At 51.1% G+C, this 19,836-nt stretch overlaps 1 pseudogene; it reads right to left on the reverse strand.

Annotated features, from left to right (window-relative positions):
- Nucleotides 1–19,836, reverse strand: part of LOC121574507 — a 501,964-nt pseudogene that overhangs the window by 327,126 nt on the left and 155,002 nt on the right.

The following is a 19,836-nucleotide window of genomic DNA, read 5'->3' on the forward strand; positions in this document are numbered from 1 at the left end:
GGGTGGAGGTGGTTAGAGTGGGGAGGGTGGTTAGGGGTGGAGGTGGTTAGAGTGGGGAGGGTGGTTAGGGTGGAGGTGGTTAGAGTGGGGAGGGTGGTTAGGGTGGAGGTGGTTAGAGTGGGGAGGGTGGTTAGGGTGGAGGTGGTTAGAGTGGGGAGGGTGGTTAGGGTGGAGGTGGTTAGGAGTGGGGAGGGTGGTTAGGGTGGAGGTGGTTAGAGTGGGGGAGGGTGGTTAGGGTGGAGGTGGTTAGAGTGGGGAGGGTGGTTAGGGTGGAGGTGGTTAGAGTGGGGAGGGTGGTTAGGGTGGAGGTGGTTAGAGTGGGGAGGGTGGTTAGGGGTGGAGGTGGTTAGAGTGGGGAGGGTGGTTAGGGTGGAGGTGGTTAGAGTGGGGGAGGGTGGTTAGGGTGGAGGTGGTTAGAGTGGGGAGGGTGGTTAGGGGTGGAGGTGGTTAGAGGGGGAGGGTGGTTAGGGGTGGAGGTGGTTAGAGTGGGGAGGGTGGTTAGGGTGGAGGTGGTTAGAGTGGGGAGGGTGGTTAGGTGGAGGTGGTTAGAGTGGGGAGGGTGGTTAGGGTGGAGGTGGTTAGAGTGGGGGAGGGTGGTTAGGGTGGAGGTGGTTAGAGTGGGGAGGGTGGTTAGGGTGGAGGTGGTTAGAGTGGGGAGGGTGGTTAGGGTGGAGGTGGTTAGAGTGGGGAGGGTGGTTAGGGTGGAGGTGGTTAGAGTGGGGAGGGTGGTTAGGGTGGAGGTGGTTAGAGTGGGGAGGGTGGTTAGGGTGATAGTGGTTAGAGTATTGTATTTGTATTTATATTAGACCGCTAATAATTATTATCCATTCGCTACTCTTTCTGGGGTCAAGCTAAATTAAGGCAGTTATACATTTTAAAAACATTACAATACATTCATGTTATAGATATAGAGGCATATACATATTAAGTGTGTGCCCTCAGGCCTCTACCCTACTACCACATATATATAACACAAAATACATGTGTACATGTGTGTATAGTGCATATGTTATCATGTGTGAAGAGACCTCTGGTGGCATGTCTTGTGGTAATGGTGGTGATGGTGGTCAGGGTGGTGATGGTGATGCTGGTGGTGATTGGTGGTGGTGAAGGTGGACAAAGTGGGTAGAGTGGTAATGGTGGTGATGGTGGTGGTGATGATGGTGGTAAGAAAAAGTCATATCTCAGACTGGCCAATAAAAATAAAAGATTAAGATGGGCAGTCTGAGATATGGCTTTTTCTTTGCAACTCTGCCTAGAAAGTCAGCATCCCAGAGTCGCCTCTTCACTGTTGACGTTGAGACTGGTGTTTTGCGGGTACTATTTAATGAAGCTGCCAGTTGAGGACCTGTGAGGCGCCTGTTTCTCAAACTAGACACTCTAATGTATTTGTCCTCTTGCTCAGTTGTGCACTGGGGCCTCCCACTCCTCTTTCTATTCTGGTTAGAGACAGTTTGCGCTGTTCTGTGAAGGGAGTAGTACACAGCGTTGTACGAGATCTTCAGTTTCTTGGCAATTTCTCGCATGGAATAGCCTTCATTTCTCAGAACAAGAATAGACTGACGAGTTTCAGAAGAAAGTTATTTGTTTCTGGCCATTTTGAGCCTGTAATTGAACCCACAATTGCTGATGCTCCAGATACTCAACTTGTCTCAAGAAGGCCAGTTTTATTGCTTCTTTAATCAGCACAACTGTTTTCAGCTGTGCTAACATAATTGCAAAAGGGTTTTCTAATGATCAATTAGCCTTTTAAAATGATCAACTTGGATTAGCAAACACAACGTGCCATTGGAACACAGGACTGATGGTTGCTGATAATGGGTCTCTGTACGCCTATGTAGATATTCCATAAAACAATCAGCCGTTTCCAGCTACAATAGCCATTTACAACATTAACAATGTCTACACTGTATTTCTGATCAATTTGATGTGATTTTAATGGACAGAAAAATTGCTTTTCTTTCGAAAGAAATGAAATTTCTAAGTGACTCCAAACTTTGAACGGTAGTGTACATACATACATACATACACATATTTATATATATACACACATATATATATATATATACACACATATATATATATATATATATATATATATATATATATATATATATATCTACAGTGGGGGAAAAAAGTATTTAGTCAGCCACCAATTGTGCAAGTTCTCCCACTTAAAAAGATGAGAGAGGCCTGTAATTTTCATCATAGGTACACGTCAACTATGACAGACAAATTGAGAAAAAAAAGAGTTGTCAAAGGACACCAGAAACAAAATTGTAGACCTGCACCAGGCTGGGAAGACTGAATCTGCAATAGGTAAGCAGCTTGGTTTGAAGAAATCAACTGTGGGAGCAATTATTAGGAAATGGAAGACATACAAGACCACTGATAATCTCCCTCGATCTGGGGCTCCACGCAAGATCTCACCCGTGGGGTCAAAATGATCACAAGAACGGTGAGCAAAAATCCCAGAACCACACGGGGGACCCTAGTGAATGACCTGCAGAGAGCTGGGACCAAAGTAACAAAGCCTACCATCAGTAACACACTACGCCGCCAGGGACTCAAATCCTGCAGTGCCAGACGTGTCCTCCTGCTTAAGCCAGTACATGTCCAGGCCCGTCTGAAGTTTGCTAGAGTGCATTTGGATGATCCAGAAGAGGATTGGGAGAATGTCATATGGTCAGATGAAACCAAAATAGAACTTTTTGGTAAAACCTCAACTCGTCGTGTTTGGAGGACAAAGAATGCTGAGTTGCACCCAAAGAACACCATACCTACTGTGAAGCATGGGGGTGGAAACATCATGCTTTGGGGCTGTTTTTCTGCAAAGGGACCAGGACGACTGATCCGTGTAAAGGAGAGAATGAATGGGGCCATGTATCGTGAGATTTTGAGTGAAAACCTCCTTCCATCAGCAAGGGCATTGAAGATTAAACGTGGCTGGGTCTTTCAGCATGACAATGATCCCAAACACACCGCCCTGGCAACGAAGGAGTGGCTTCGTAAGAAGTATTTCAAGGTCCTGGAGTGGCCTAGCCAGTCTCCAGATCTTAACCCCATAGAAAATCTTTGGAGGGAGTTGAAAGTCCGTGTTGCCCAGCGACAGCCCCAAAACATCACTGCTCTAGAGGAGATCTGCATGGAGGAATGGGCCAAAATACCAGCAACAGTGTGTGAAAACCTTGTGAAGACTTACAGAAAACGTTTGACCTGTGTCATTGCCAACAAAGGGTATATAACAAAGTATTGAGAAACTTTTGTTATTGACCAAATACTTACTTTCCACCATAATTTGCAAATAAATTCATTAAAAATCCTACAATGTGATTTTCTGGAGAAAAAAAAACTCATTTTGTCTGTCATAGTTGACGTGCACCTATGATGAAAATTACAGGCCTCTCTCATCTTTTAAGTGGGAGAACTTGCACAATTGGTGGCTGACTAAATACTTTTTTTCCCCACTGTATATATATATATATATACACACACACGTACACTACATTTCTGTGAAATAAACAGGATAAAAAATGAAAAACTCCACTCTCACCTTTCGGTTAACATTTCTCCAATAACAAATAATTCAGTGGTTCTGATTTCAAACCATATCAACATCCCCATTGGAATGGAGTTCCAATTTTTCTGCTCTTGTAAATTGTCCTCCCAGTAAAAGGTCAGTTATTCATTGTTTTAGTTTCATTCTCTTCTCCCAGCATGGGTTTGTGTGTGTGTGTGTGTGTGTGTGTGTGTGTGTGTGTGTGTGTGTGTGTGTGTGTGTGTGTGTGTGTGTGTGTGTGTGTGTGTGTGTATGTCTGTATGTGTGTATGTGTGGGTGTGTGGCAGTCAGCATGGGCACTTATGTACACAACTGTGCTTCAGTGACCTTTCCACTGTAATAGATCTGCTTAAGGAAGTCTTAAGTTTAGGAGAGGAGAATTAACATTCGGCGGTATACGGTATACATAACGTATACCAGGGTATTTGGAAATAGCCATGGGATGGTTTTTCAATACCTTTGAAACTATTTCTTTAAAGTTTCCAATACATTTTAATATTTGTAGCTACTTTTTAAGTTAATACCTGCAGTCAACTTGTGCAATGTGTTAGGAGATAAAGCAGAATGTGTTCATTTCACCTGTCAGATTATTGAACCTTACCGTAGTTCCCCAGAACAGTTGAGCCAGTCACGTGTTTGTTTGTAAATAGTACAACAGGAGAAAGCGGGAGTCCAGCTGTGTATTTACAGGGGTCGCGTTTTATATTGAAAGTTAACAGTGTATTTTTGCTTCAATAGCGTGATCAGGGACGTGCAACTACAGTTTTCCTTCACAGATATTACATTAGTGCAACACATTCGGCATAAAATAGCTTCATTTTCATCAGATGACAACAATGCTATTTGGCTGGCAGTCGCACAAGTAGGCCAAATGAGCTTACAATGAAAAAAGCAAGGTATTTTTGGCCAAAAAAAAAACGATGCATGGCCATCATATTTCTAATGTTTAGGCCTATCATAGAAAGAATGTAGCCAACTACATTTCCTAATGTTTTGCTTGAAATTAATCTAGCATTTTACCAGAGAAAAATAGGCTGGTTACACTGAGAAAAGTTACTGGAGAAAAGTAGCTACGCATCAGTCAGAGCGATGTCTGCTGATAATCTGCCCGTTCATGAATTTTCATCCGAGTTTAAGGTTTAAAGTGGCGAACAGAGATGACAATAAGAAACATTTTAGATCTACGTTTATAAAACGCAGCAAGATATTTTCTTACGTTTTTTTTTTTTTTTTTCCCTGTGTGAAATACGCAGAATTCTGTGTTAACACAACCCCCTGAGTTTAACTTGCTATCTAAGCAAGTGGCTGAATTAATAAGGTGACAGGACATCATATTGTGTTAGCTTTCTTGCCTTGTTTGAGAAGTCAAAGCCCTTTGGATGAGATATTTGTACAGCTACCACTGATATCTTGATTTCCTTGTGCATTTTTTTATCCTCTCTGTTTTTGTCCTGTCTGCTCCTCCCCCTCTTCTATGAGCAGAGAAGGCAGCCCTTACGAAAAGAGAAGGCAGTCAGAGGGCAGTATAACTGGGGTATGCGGCAATGACTGCATCCAAAATACCACAGTCGACTGCAGTTACTGCACAGTTTCAACACTGCAATCTTTGTTGTCAGGGAGGCCAGTTGCCCTAGCGACTTCAGACTCCACAGAGACACAACGTGTAAACATGCTGCTGGAGATCCAGTACTGTTCTTGCTTCAGACAAGCCATGCGTCATAACTTTGTTTATTTGCACAATTTATCTCGTTCACATTTGATTGTAAATGTCCAAAACTCACCAAAAATGACATTCCTATCTATCTATCTATATATCTATATAAAGTTGAAGTCGGAAGTTACACTTAGGTTGGAGTCATTAAAACCCGTTTTTCAACCACTCCACAAATGTATTGTTAAAAAACTATAGTTTTGGCAAGTCGGTTAGGACATCTACTTTGTGCATGACACAAGTAATTTTTCCAACAACTGTTTACAGACAGATTATTTCACTTATAATTGACTGTATCACAATTCCAGTGGGTCAGAAGTTTACATACACTAAGTTGACTGTGCCTTTAAACAGCTTGGAAAATTCCAGAAAATGATGTCATGGCTTTAGAAGCTTCTGATAGGCTAATTGACATAATTTGAGTCAACTGGAGGTGTACCTGTGGATGTATTTCAAGGCCTACCTTCAAACTCAGTGCCTCTTTGCTTGACATCATGGGAAAATGAAAAGAAATCAGCCAAGACCTTAGAAAAAAAATTGTAGACCTCCACAAGTCTGGTTCATCCTTGGGAGTAATTTCCAAACGCCTGAAGGTACCACGTTCATCTGTACAAACAATAGTATACAAGTATAAACACCATGGGACTATGCAGCCGTCACACCGCTCAGGAAGGAGACGCGTTCTGTCTCCTAGAGATGAACGTACTTTGGTACGAAAAGTGCAAATCAATCCCAGAACAACAGCAAAGGACCTTGTGAAGATGCTGGAGGAAACCGGTACAAAAGTATCTACAGTAAAACGAGTCATATATCAACATAACCTGAAAGGCCGCTCAGCAAGGAAGAAGCCACTGCTCCAAAACCGCCGTAAAAAAGCCAGACTACGGTTTGCAACCGCACATGGGGACAAAGATCGTACTTTTTGGAGGGTCTGATGAAAAATTGAGCTGTTTGGCCATAATGACAATCGTTATGTTTGGAGGAAAAAGGGGGTAGCTTGCAAGCCGAAGAACACCATCCCAACAGTGAAGCACGGGGGTGGCAGCATCATGCTGTGGGGGTGATTTTCTGCAGGAGGGACTGGTGCAATTCACAAAATAGATGTCTTCATGAGGAAGGAAAATTATGTGGATATATTGAAGCAACATCTCAAGACTGTGACACTCTGGCTCTATGGACTTTTATTTTGAGCCAGGGTTGTTATTTTTCTGTTGGGTGTATTTCTATGTTTGCTTTTTTGGTGGTGTTGGGGATGGGTGAGTTTCATTTTGTTTGTGTCAGGTGGTGATTGGTCGATGACTCCCAATCGGAGGTAACGAGTGTCAGCTGTCGGCTCGTTATCTCTGATTGGGAGCCATATATATTCTGTGTGTTTTCTCCTTTGTGTTGTGGGTTATTGTTTCTTTGTTGCTGTTAGTAGTATTCAGTATAGAACTTCACGGATCGTCATTTGTTGTTTTCTTCGTGGTTGCTTTAAGTTAATAAAGTCATCATGTTCACTCGCAACGCTGCGCATTGGTCTCCTCCTTCAGACGATCGTGACAGAATAACCCACCCCAAGAGGACCAAGCGGCGTAACAAGCGGCAACAAGACCTACCTACGCAGGATTTATGGACGCCTCCTAAGGATTTTTGGACATGGGGAGGAGATTCGGGCTGGAAAGGGTCCTTGGGCACAACCGGAGGAACATCACCGCCCTCGTGAAGAGCTGGAGGCAGCTGCAGCCGAGAGGAGGTGGTATGAGGAGGAATATCACCGCCCTCGTGAAGAGCTGGAGGCAGCTGCAGCCGAGAGGAGGTGGTATGAAGAGGAAGCGCGGAGTCGAGGCTGGAAGCCCGTGGGTTACTCCCCAAAATTTTTTGGGGGGCACATGGCTTAGGCGCCTGGGCAGCAGGAGGCTGCCACAGGGAGAAAAGGAGAGAAGGCTATCGGATTACGGGAGCCATTGGCGAGTAGAGGGAGGGAAGTTGTTGTGGCACGGCATGAGAGACTGAAGTGTGTTCCCAGTCTGGTCCGGTCCGTTCTTGATCCCCAGTTAAGGCCAGTGGTGGGTGTTCCCGGTACGGTCCGGCCTGTTCCTACTCCACGCACCAGGTCCACGATGTGCGTCGCCAGCCGGCCTGAACTGCCCGTCTGCCCAACGCCGTCTGAACTGCCCGTCTGCCCAACGCCCGTCTGAACTGCCCGTCTGCCCAACGGGCGCCTGAACTGCCCGTCTGCCCAACGCCCGTCTGAACTGCCCGTCTGCCCAACGCCGTCTGAACTGTCCGTCTGCCCAACGCCGTCTGAACTGCCCGTCTGTACTGAGCCTACAAAGCCGCCCGTCTGCCATGAGCCTTCAGAGCCGTCCGCCAGACCGGAGCCGCTAGAGCTCTCCGCCAGACAGGATCAGCCAGAGCCTTCCGCCAGACAGGATCAGCCAGAGCCTTCCGCCAGACAGGATCAGCCAGAGCCTTCCGCCAGACAGGAGCAGCCAGAGCCTTCCGTCAGATCGGATCAGCCAGAGCCTTCCGCCAGACAGGAGCAGCCAGAGCCTTCCGCCAGACGGGATCAGCCAGAGCCTTCCGCCAGCCATGAGTGGCCAGATCCGTCAGCCAGCCATGAGCAGCCAGATCCGTCAGCCAGCCATGAGCAGCCAGATCCGTCAGTCAGCCATGAGCAGCCAGATCCGTCAGCCAGCCATGAGCAGCCAGATCCGTCAGCCAGCCATGAGCAGCCAGACCCGCCAGCCAGCCATGAGCAGCCAGACCCGTCAGCCAGCCACGAGCAGCCAGATCCGTCAGCCAGCCACGAGCAGCCAGATCCGTCAGCCAGCCATGAGCAGCCAGACCCGTCAGCCAGCCATGAGCAGCCAGACCCGTCAGCCAGCCATGAGCAGCCAGACCCGTCAGCCAGCCACGAGCAGCCAGATCCGTCAGCCAGCCATGAGCAGCCAGATCCGTCAGCCAGCCATGAGCAGCCAGATCCGTCAGCCAGCCACGAGCAGCCAGATCCGTCAGCCAGCCATGAGCAGCCAGATCCGTCAGCCAGCCATGAGCAGCCAGATCCGTCAGCCAGCCATGAGCAGCCAGATCCGTCAGCCAGCCATGAGCAGCCAGATCCGTCAGCCAGCCATGAGCAGCCAGATCCGTCAGCCAGCCATGAGCAGCCAGATCCGTCAGCCAGCCATGAGCAGCCAGATCCGTCAGCCAGCCATGAGCAGCCAGATCCGTCAGCCAGCCATGAGCAGCCAGACCCGTCAGCCAGCCGCGAGCAGCCAGATCCGTCAGCCAGCCATGAGCAGCCAGATCCGTCAGCCAGCCACGAGCAGCCAGATCCGTCAGCCAGCCGCGAGCAGCCAGATCCGTCAGCCAGCCGTGAGCAGCCAGATCCGTCAGCCAGCCATGAGCAGCCAGATCCGTCAGCCCGCCAGGATCCGCCAGATCCGTCAGCCAGCCAGGATCCGCCAGGAGCCGCCCTGCCAGGATCCGCCAGAGCCGTCCAGCCAGGATCCGCCAGAGCCGTCCAGCAAGGATCCGCCAGAGCCGTCCAGCCAGGATCCGCCGAGAGCCGTCCAGCCAGGATCCGCCAGAGCCGTCCAGCCAGGATCCGCCAGAGCCGTCCAGCCAGGATCCGCCAGAGCCGTCCAGCCAGGATCCGCCAGAGCCGTCCCGCCAGGATCCGCCAGAGCCGTCCCGCCAGGATCAGCCAGAGCCGTCCCGCCAGGATCCGCCAGAGCCAGCCAGCCAGGATCCGCCATCTAGTCAGGTACTGCCCCTTAGCCCGGTGCTGCCCCTTAGTCCGGTGCTGCCCTTTAGCCCGGTGCTGCCCCTGAGTCCGGTGCTGCCCCTGAGTACGGTGCTGCCCCTGAGTCCGGTACTGCCCCTTAGCCCGGTGCTGCCCCTTAGTCCGGTGCTGCCCCTGAGTCCGGTGCTGCCTCTTAGTCCAGTGCTGCCTCTTAGTCCAGTGCTGCCCCTTAATCCTGTGGGGTTTAGTTGGGGGGTGGTCATTTGGAGGAGGCTACGTAAGCAGGTAGTGACTATGGTGGGGTGGGGACCACGACCAGTGCCAGAGCCGCCACCATGGACAGACGCCCACCCAGACCCTCCCCTAGACTGTATGCTGGTGCGCCCGGAGTTCGCACCTTTAGGGGGGGGTACTGTGACACTCTGGCTCTATGGACTTTTATTTTGAGCCAGGGTTGTTATTTTTCTGTTGGGTGTATTTCTATGTTTGCTTTTTTGGTGGTGTTGGGGATGGGTGAGTTTCATTTTGTTTGTGTCAGGTGGTGATTGGTCGATGACTCCCAATCGGAGGTAACGAGTGTCAGCTGTCGGCTCGTTATCTCTGATTGGGAGCCATATATATTCTGTGTGTTTTCTCCTTTGTGTTGTGGGTTATTGTTTCTTTGTTGCTGTTAGTAGTATTCAGTATAGAACTTCACGGATCGTCATTTGTTGTTTTCTTCGTGGTTGCTTTAAGTTAATAAAGTCATCATGTTCACTCGCAACGCTGCGCATTGGTCTCCTCCTTCAGACGATCGTGACAAAGACATCAGTCAGGAAGCTAAAGCTTGGTCGCAAATGGGTCTTCCAAATGGACAATGACCCCAAGCATACTTCCAAAGTTTTGGCAAAATGGCTTAACATTTACATTTTAGTAATTTAGCGAGTGGATACATTTTTTTCATACTGGCCCCCCGTGGGAATCGAACCCACAACCCTGGCGTTGCAAGTGCCATGCTCTACCAACTGAGCTACACGGGGACAACAAAGTCAAGGTATTGGAGTGGCCATCACAAAGCCCTGACCTCAATCCTACAGAAAATGTGTGGGCAGAACTGAAAAAGCGTGTGCGAGCAAGGAGGCCTACAAACCTGACTCAGTTACACCAGCTCTGTCAGGAGGAATGGGCCAAAATTCACCCAATTTATTGTGGGAAGCTTGTGGAAGGCTACCCGAAACGTTTGACCCATGTTAAACAATTTAAAGGAAATGCTAGCAAATACTAATTGAATGTAAACTTCTGACCCACTGGGAATGTGATGAAAGACATAAAAGCTGAAATAAATCATTCTCTCTACTATTATTCTGACATTTCACATTCTTAAAATAAAGTGGTGATCCTAACTGACCTAAGACAGGGAATGTTTACTAGGATTAAATGTCAGGAATTGTGAAAAACTGAGTTTAAATGTATTTGGCTAAGGTGTATGTAAACTTCCGACTTAAACTGTGTGTATATATATATATATATATATATATATATATATATATATATATATATATATAGAGAGAGAGAGAGAGAGAAAGAGAGAGAACTTTGAGCTGGATTGCCTGTCTTTGCAATTAGTTTATTTTCGTTTGCGCTCGTTAGCATATTTAGCTAGCAGCCTCCATTAAAATGTGCTATTACTTGTGCTAATTTTGTTAGCATTCTGATAATAGACGCCCAATGGGCTTTGTGTTTTTTGGCACCCCCTTGTGTACTAAGCCGGTAATCCCGTAAATACCGGGGTAAGAGAAGGACGATATGACGATATGAAAATCTGTTTAACGCTCAGGTAGGAAATATAGCTAGCCAACACTAGCGGGTATAGTATAGTAATGGAGTCCCCGCACTAAGCAAAGATATACATATAGCCGTATAAACTGTGGTGCTTATCTAAAAATGTATTGAGGCTTTTTGTTTATGCAGCCTTACTATACCAAAGAAATACACAGCGATAGATTGTAATAGATAGATTGTAAAATACAGTAGATTGTAATTGATTGTAAAATACAATAGATTGTAAAACAGATTGTAAAATACAGTAGATTGTGACAGCTAGAATGCAATAGCAAGATTTGCAATAGCTAGATTTGCAATAGCTAGATTAAAATAGCTAGATTCTAATCCAAATGCTTGAGATGACATTTTGGAGATTATTTCAACCAGCAGCAGGAGAGCCAGCTGGCTGTACTTCAAGACTGGACAACGATGTGTAAATAAACAAATAATGAACATTGATTAGTTCTGATGAGGCGCTTATTGATCAGAGTGGTGTGTGACTTCTATCAGATTTTCATCAGTCAAAATAACAGCTGGAAGCTGAGCAGGCTCACACTGCTGACGAAGATAACATACACACGGAGGAGCAGAGAGAGAAGCGCTCAGAAAAACAAAGACGGATCAGATTCACTGACCCCTGCAACCCCTGCCGAGGTCAGCTCCCACAGCGCTCTCTCTCTCTCTCTCTCTCTCTCTCTCTCTCTCTCTCTCTCTCTCTCTCTCTCTCTCTCTCTCTCTCTCTCTCTCTCTCTCTCTCTCTCTCTCTCCTCCCCCCCCCCCCTCCCTCCTCCCTCCCTCCCTGCGGTAACACTAGACTGACCAGCGAGGGTCTGTTGCCATGGCAGCTGTTCCCTAGAGCCAGTCCCCCCCTCTCTCTCTCTCTCGTCAGCGTGGCCTGGCGGCTCCTCAGCAAGGAGAGGAGATGCTCCACTGTTACCGACAGGTAATCCCTCTCTATTCCAGGAACCACACACACACACACACAGCAACACACACACACACAGCAACACACACACACAGCAACACACACACACACACACACACACAGCAACACACAACACACACACACACACAGCAACACACACACACACACACACACACAGCAACACACAACACACACACACACACAGCAACACACACACACAGCAACACACACACAACACAACACACACACACAGCAACACACACACACAGCAACACACACACACACACAGCAACACACAACAGTGGGTTTTGAGAAGCTGGGTGGATGCTGGGAAGACAGAGGTCCTCTGTGGGCTGGTTGGAGAAATGCAAAGGGATGGAGGGATGGAGGAGAGGAAGATGCTGCTCCCTCCCACCCTGGGGGTTTCCACTCTGTAAGCATTAATTATTCAGCCCTGGGGCGCGGGCGGGCAGGCAGGCAGGCAGATAAAAGCTGCTCCTAACTTCAGCATCCATGTCTTCTATTTATGGAGCTCTGAAAGTAACAAATACATAGTCTCTCTCTGCTGAGGAGAAATTAATTACAGCGCACTGTCCCTGTCCCTGGGATGGCTTTGGCCCGTAATAGACCTGTTTCTAGGAAAGGACACACAGAGACGGGGACGGGGGTGGAGAGAGAGAGGGAGAGAGACGGGGTGGAGAGAGACAGAGAGAGTCTGGCTCTACTTTCTGTCTCTTTCTTTCTTCAGGCGCCAAACGTTGAGAACTCTCCTCTGGTCTGTTCTCACACCAAATCACGAACCCACTCCTCAAACACATCCACTGGTACTGCTGGCCTTGCCATAGCACCCTGTATGCATCTGTGAACCACTAGATATGATACACAAACATTGTTTTTATGCAGATTGGTTCCTCAAACCTGACAACCATTTCCTACCACAGCTGCATTTTAGTGGTGAGAACTAGGGGTGTGCTGACATTTACATTTTAGTCATTTAGCAGACGCTCTTATCCAGAGCGACTTACAGTTAGTGAGTACATACATTATTATTATTATATATTTTTTTTCATACTGGCCCCCCCCCCGTGGGAATCGAACCCACAACCCTGACGTTGCAAACACCATGCTCTACCAACTGAGCTACATCCCTGCCGGCCATTCCCTCCCCTACCCTGGATGACGCTAGGCCAATTGTCACGGCCGGCTACGACAGAGCCTGGATTCGAACCAGGATCTCTAGTGGCACAGCTAGCACTGCGATGCAGTGCCTTAGACCACTGCGCCACTCGGGAGATTTACTCTTATTTCTAATCGTATCCGTAAATTGACAGTTGATAGTCGGATCGGATGATACTCGTGATCAGAAAAAAACAGAAGTGTTTTAAATATGCCTAAATAGATGTTGGCAAAATACCTCCCTGCACGTTCTCACTGCAAAAAGAGCTGCAGATTAGGAGCAGCGCGCGGAGGGACGGGTGTGGAGCAGCGCGCGGAGGGACGGGTGTGGAGCGGCGTGCGGAGGGACGGGTGTGGAGCGGCGCGCGGAGGGACGGGTGTGGAGCGGCGCGCGGAGGGACGGGTGTGGAGCGGCGCGCGGGGACGGGTGGAGCGCGCGCGAGGGACGGTGTGGAGCGCGCGCTGGAGGGACGGGTGTGGAGCGCGCGCGGAGGGACGGGTGTGGAGCGGCGGCGAGGGGACGGGTGTGGAGCGCGCGCGGAGGACGGGTGTGGAGCGGCGCGCGGAGGGACGGGTGTGGAGCGGCGCGCGGAGGGACGGGTGTGGAGCGGCGCGCGGAGGGACGGGTGTGGAGCGGCGCGCGGAGGGACGGGTGTGGAGCGGCGCGGAGGGACGGGTGTGGAGCGCGCGCGAGGGACGGGTGGAGCGCGCCGGAGGGACGGGTGTGGAGCGGCGCGCGGAGGGACGGGTGTGGAGCGGCGCGCGGAGGGACGGGTGTGGAGCAGCGCGCGGAGGGACGGGTGTGGAGCAGCGCGCGGAGGGACGGGTGTGTCTGTGTCCTCAACTTGCAGCGGGCAGCCAAGTTTGCTGTCACTCTGTCAGAATGCGCATCCGTGTTTCATTTTTTTCCCCCTAACCTTGCCCCACTTGTTAGATATTATGCACATTGATAGCTTGATAGCAAACGTCCTCACCATGTGATTTATCATAGGAGCAGGCAGCAGCAATCTAAATAATCAGACCGAAAAAACACACCAGGAAAAGTGATGCGGTGAAATTATGAAGCGAGTGGGCGGAGAAATACGGCTTCACTCTATCCAATCAGAGCAGCAGGATCAACATACAGCCCGCCCTTCTCTTTACAGACAGGCAAACTAGCCAATTGAGTTATTTAGACCACGCTCATGAGTGACTCAAAGCCCGTACAGTATGGTTTAGAAACTCTGTGACTGACTGACATGAGAAAGATGCTTGCTGGCACCCGGAAATAACTTTTTTCAGATCACAGATAATTACATAACATACTCTGATCATAATCATATCCAGAAAATTGCCCATATCCGTTACGATACTTGTTTTGTCCGACTACTCGGCACACCTCTAGTGAGAACAGAACTCTATGTGCTGGGCTTGCTGGGTTGGGTTGGGTTGGCTTGGCTTGCTGGCTGAGCTCGGCTGGGTTGGGTTGGCTTGGCTTGCTGGCTGAGCTGGGTTGGGTTGGCCTTCTGGCTGAGCTGGGTTGGGTTGGGTTGGTGGGTTGGCTTGCTGGCTGAGCTGGGCTGGGTTGGGTTGGGCTGGCTTGCTGGCTGAGCTGAGCTGGGTTGGGTTGGGCTGAGCTGGGTTGGGTTGGGTTGGGCTGAGCTGAGCTGGGCTGGGTTGGGCTGGGCTGGGTTGGGCTGAGTTGGGCTGAGTTGGGCTGGGCTGGACTGGGCTGGGTTGGGTTGGATTGGGCTGAGCTGGGTTGGGCTGGGTTGGATTGGGCTAAGCTGGGTTGGGCTGAGTTGGCTGGGTTGGGCTGAGTTGGGCTGAGTTGGGCTGAGCTGGGTTGGGCTGGGTTGGGTTGGATTGGGCTGAGCTGGGTTGGGCTGGGTTGGATTGGGCTGGGCTGGGTTGGGTTGGATTGGGCTGGATTGGGCTGAGCTGGGTTGGGTTGGGTTGGATTGGGCTGAGCTGGGTTGGGCTGGGTTGGGTTGGATTGGGCTGAGCTGGGTTGGGCTGGGTTGGGTTGGATTGGGCTGGATTGGGCTGATTTGGGTTGGGCTGGATTGGGCTGAGCTGGGTTGGGCAGGGTTGGGTTGGATTGGGCTGAGCTGGGTTGGGCTGGGTTGGATTGGGCTGAGCTGGGTTGGGCTGGGTTGGGTTGGATTGGGCTGAGCTGGGTTGGGCTGGGTTGGGTTGGATTGGGCTGAGCTGGGTTGGGCTGGGTTGGGTTGGATTGGGCTGAGCGGGGTTGGGCTGGGTTGGATTGGGCTGAGCTGAGCTGAGCTGGGTTGGGTTGGATTGGGCTGAGCTGGGTTGGGTTGGATTGGGCTGGGCTGGGTTGGGCTGGGTTGGGTTGGATTGGGCTGGGCTGGGTTGGGCTGGGTTGGGTTGGATTGGGCTGAGCTGGGTTGGGCTGGGTTGGGTTGGATTGGCTGAGCTGGGTTGGATTGGGCTGGGCTGGGTTGGGTTGGGTTGGATTGGGCTGAGCTGAGCTGGGTTGGGTTGGATTGTGCTGAGCTGGGTTGGGTTGGATTGGGCTGGATTGGGCTGAGCTGGGTTGGGTTGGGTTGGATTGGATTGGGCTGAGCTGGGTTGGGCTGGGGGGGGCTGAGCTGGGTTGGGCTGGGCTGGTTGGATTGGGCTGGGATTGGGCTGAGCTGGGGGATTGGGCTGAGCTGGGTTGGGCTGGTTGAGCTGAGTTGGGTTGGATTGGGCTGAGCTGGGTTGGGCTGGGTTGGATTGGGCTGAGCTGGGTTGGGCTGGATTGGGCTGAGCTGGGTTGGGCTGGGTTTGGATTGGGCTGAGCTGGGTTGGGCTGGGTTGGATTGGGCTGAGCTGGGTTGGGCTGGGTTGGGTTGGATTGGGCTGAGCGGGGTTGGGCTGGGTTGGATTGGGCTGAGCTGGGTTGGGCTGAGCTGGGTTGGGTTGGATTGGCTGAGCTGGTTGGATTGGGCTGGGCTGGGTTGGGTTGGGTTGGATTGGGCGTGAGCTGAGCTAGGGCTGCGGGTTGGGTTGAGCTGAGCTGGGTTGGGTTGGATTGGGCTGAGCTGGGCTGGGCTGGGTTGGGCTGGGTTGGATTGGATTGGGCTGAGCTGGGTTGGGTTGGATTGGGCTGAGCTGGGTTGGGCTGGGTTGGGTTGGATTGGGCTGGATTGGGCTGAGCTGGGTTGGGCTGGATTGGGCTGAGCTGGGTTGGGCTGGGTTGGGCTGGGTTGGGTTGGATTGGGCTGAGCTGGGTTGGGCTGGGTTGGATTGGGCTGAGCTGGGTTGGGCTGGGTTGGGTTGGATTGGGCTGAGCTGGGTTGGGCTGGGTTGGATTGGGCTGAGCTGGGTTGGGCTGGGTTGGGTTGGATTGGGCTGAGCGGGGTTGGGCTGGGTTGGGTTGGATTGGGCTGAGCTGGGTTGGGTTGGATTGGCTTGCTGGCTGAGCTCGGCTGGGTTGGGTTGGCTTGCTGGCTGGCTGAGCTGGGTTAGGTTGGGTTGGCTTTCTGGCTGAGTTGGGTTGGGTTGGATTGGCTTGCTGGCTGGCTGAGCTGGGCTGGGCTGGGTTGGCTTGCTGGCTGGGTGGGTTGAGTTGGGCTGGGCTGGGCTGGGCTGGGTTGGGCTGGGTTGGATTGGATTGGGCTGAGCTGGGTTGGGTTGGGTTGGCTTTCTGGATGAGCTGGGTTGGCTTGCTGGCTGGCTGAGCTGGGCTGGGTTGGCTTGCTGGCTGGGCTGGTTTGGGCTGGGTTGGGTTGGGTTGGGCTGGGTTGGCTTGCTGGCTGGGCTGGGCTGGGTTGGGTTGGCTTGCTGGCTGAGCTGAGCTGAGCTGGGTTTGGTTGGGCTGAGCTGGGCTGGGTTGGGTTGGGCTGAGTTGGGCTGGGCTGGGTTGGGTTAGGCTGAGTTGGGCTGGGTTGGGCTGAGCTGGGTTGGGTTGGGTTGGGCTGAGTTGGGCTGGGCTGGGTTGGGCTGAGCTGAGCTGGGTTGGGTTGAGTTGAGTTGGGCTGAGTTGGACTGAGTTGGGCTGGGCTGGGCTGGGTTGGGTTGGGCTGAGTTGGGCTGGGCTGGGTTGGGCTGAGTTGGACTGGGTTGGGCTGAGCTAGGTTGGGCTGGGTTGGGTTGGGTTGGGTTGGGTTGGATTGGGCTGAGCTGGGTTGGGCTGGGTTGGGTTGGATTGGGCTGAGCTGGGTTGGATTGGGCTGAGCTGGGTTGGGCTGGGTTGTGTTGGATTGGGCTGAGCTGGGTTGAGCTGGGTTGGGTTGGATTGGGCTGAGCTGGGTTGGGCTGGGTTGGGTTGGATTGGGCTGAGCTGGGTTGGGCTGGGTTGGGTTGGATTGGGCTGTGCTGGGCTGGGTTGGGTTGGGTTGGGTTGGGCTGAGTTGCGCTGGGCTGGGTTGGGTTGGGCTGAGTTGGAGTGGGCTGGGTTGGGTTGGGTTGTGTTGGGTTGGATTGGGCTGAGCTGAGCTGGGTTGGGCTGGGTTGGATTGGGCTGAGCTGGGTTGGGATTGGGCTGAGCTGGGTTGGGCTGGGTTGGGTTGGATTGGGCTGAGTTAGATTGGATTGGGCTGAGCTGGGTTGGGTTGGATTGGGCTGAGTTGGGCTGAGCTGGGTTGGGTTGGGTTGGATTGGGCTGAGCTGGGTTGGGCTGGGTTGGGTTGGGTTGGGTTGGGTTGGGTTGGATTGGGCTGAGCTGGGTTGGGCTGGGTTGGGTTGGGTTGGGCTGGGTTGGGTTGGATTGGGCTGAGCTGGGTTGGGCTGGTTTGGGTTGGGTTGGGTTGGATTGGGCTGAGCTGGGTTGGGCTGGGTTGGGTTGGATTGGGCTGAGCGGTTGGGCTGGGTTGGGTTGGATTGGGCTGAGCTGGGTTGGGTTGGGCTGGGTTGGAGCTGGGTTGGGTTGGGCTGGGCTGGGTTGGGCTGGGCTGGGTTGGGTTGGGTTGGGCTGGGCTGGTTGGGTTGGGCTGGGGTTGGGGTGGGTTGGGTTGGGCTGGGTTGGGCTGGGTTGGGTTGGGTTGGGTTGGGTTGGGTTGGGCTGGGTTGGGCTGAGCTGGGTTGGGCTGGGTTAGGAGGAGTTGGCTGGTCTCATTACTTACTCTAATTTCTTTAGCCAGTAAATAAAACCTGATAGCAGGGCCAGGCTAACGGCTGGGATGGGGCCAGTAAATAAAACCTGATAGCAGGGCCAGGCTAACGGCTGGGATGGGGCCAGTAAATAAAACCTGATAGCAGGGCCAGGCTAACGGCTGGGATGGGGCCAGTAAATAAAACCTGATAGCAGGGCCAGGCTAACGGCTGGGATGGGGCTAATTGGTTAATGCTTTGAGAGGCACGGCCACTCACATCGCATAGCAGACACTCACACCCTTACATTATTCTCACAGACCCGTGTCTTACATCTCCAAACAGGAAGTAGCCTGTGTGTGTATGTGTGTGTGTGTGTGTGTGTGTGTGTGTGTGTGTGCGTGCGTGCGTGCGTACGTGCACTGCAGCTCCCTCTACCTGTTTTCCTACATGTTTGAATTATGTTTCAACATGATACTCACATGTCTCCGTAAGGGGATAGTTCAGCAGCTCAATAACACAATGAGTCCAACTTCACACACAGACAGACAGACCAATGTGAGCATCTCTTTCATGGTTTCTATGCATTAAGACACTAACTGTGTTCTCACAGAGAAGCATTAGATGCTGTGAAGCCTGGCTTCTTTTGACTCTGCCCACTTTCAGTGACATCTGACCTGTGTGGTCAATAGCAGAGCTGTGTGTAAACAAACAAATCCCTCTCCACACACACACACAAATCCCTCCCTGTCTCCACGCCCACACCACAGAAGCTCAATTCAAAAGATTGGATCAGCCGCTCCTATGGCCAATCCATTCTTTCTCTCCATGCTCTGCACCATTTCTTTCCTTCTCTCTCGTGTATAGTAAGATCTCACAGCCCCTCCACCCCACAGCTTTTGGTCTGACGGACAAAGAGGAACTAGGAATCAAGAGTGTGTGTTTGACAGTGCTGTCTTGAGAACACATAGAAACAGCTTAAGGAAGGCCAGCCAGTGTTTTCCACTAGCGCCGGCTGTCGGCTATACACTCATATTCAGCCGGGTACTTTTTCCACTTAAATTAACTAGGCTACTTTTTTTTCACAATTCGCAAGTCAGAAAAAAAAAGTCACCCGAGCCATCTCCCGCTAGAATGAACGATATGCATCTTCTAGTGATCTATTGATATGACAGGCGCCTCCACAAAGTGAGCGATGACAGGGAAACACTGCTGGTTTGACAGTCTGCTGTCTGTCCTGCCTCCCGGTAGCTGGGTGTTGTGTTGCGTTACACGTCGGGAGAGAGCATGATGCTGCTTCATCGTCTATGTGTGTTCATTTCCACGTCCCATATGTGGTAACGATTAACCGAAAATCCACTTAACCTTTTCATTTATTATATTTTGTGTATTTTTGTTGTTGTTTTATTTTACCCCCTTATTCAATTATGATCTTGTCCCCATCGCTGCAACTCCCCCAACAGGCTCAGGAGAGGCGAAGGTCGAGTCATGCGTCCTCCAAAACATGACCCACCAGGCCGCGCTCCTTAACACCCGCCTGCTTATCCCGGAAGTCAGCTGCACCAGTGTGTCGGAGGAAACACCGTTCAACTGACGACCGGAAGTCAGCCTGCAGGCGCCCGGCCCCCCACAAGGAGTCGCTAGAGCGAGATGAGCCAAGTAAAGTTTTTAAGTATACGTTTTTACAAGATGATTGACGAGAAAAGTATCGTCCAATCCATCAGGTATCTCGCTGCACCCTCATATGCCATGTCTTGAAATATGCAGACAGACAGATTAAAAGTACATTTACATTGTAACACTTCTGACTTCTTCTAACTCTGCCCATAATTTTGGACTTCATAACATTCCCAGAAGGCATGGAGGCATGGATTATTGAGTCAGTGTTTGTTTTACACTTCAGACATGACTAAAAA

This window comes from Coregonus clupeaformis, chromosome 9, assembly GCF_020615455.1.
Source record: "Coregonus clupeaformis isolate EN_2021a chromosome 9, ASM2061545v1, whole genome shotgun sequence".
Taxonomy (NCBI): domain Eukaryota; kingdom Metazoa; phylum Chordata; class Actinopteri; order Salmoniformes; family Salmonidae; genus Coregonus; species Coregonus clupeaformis.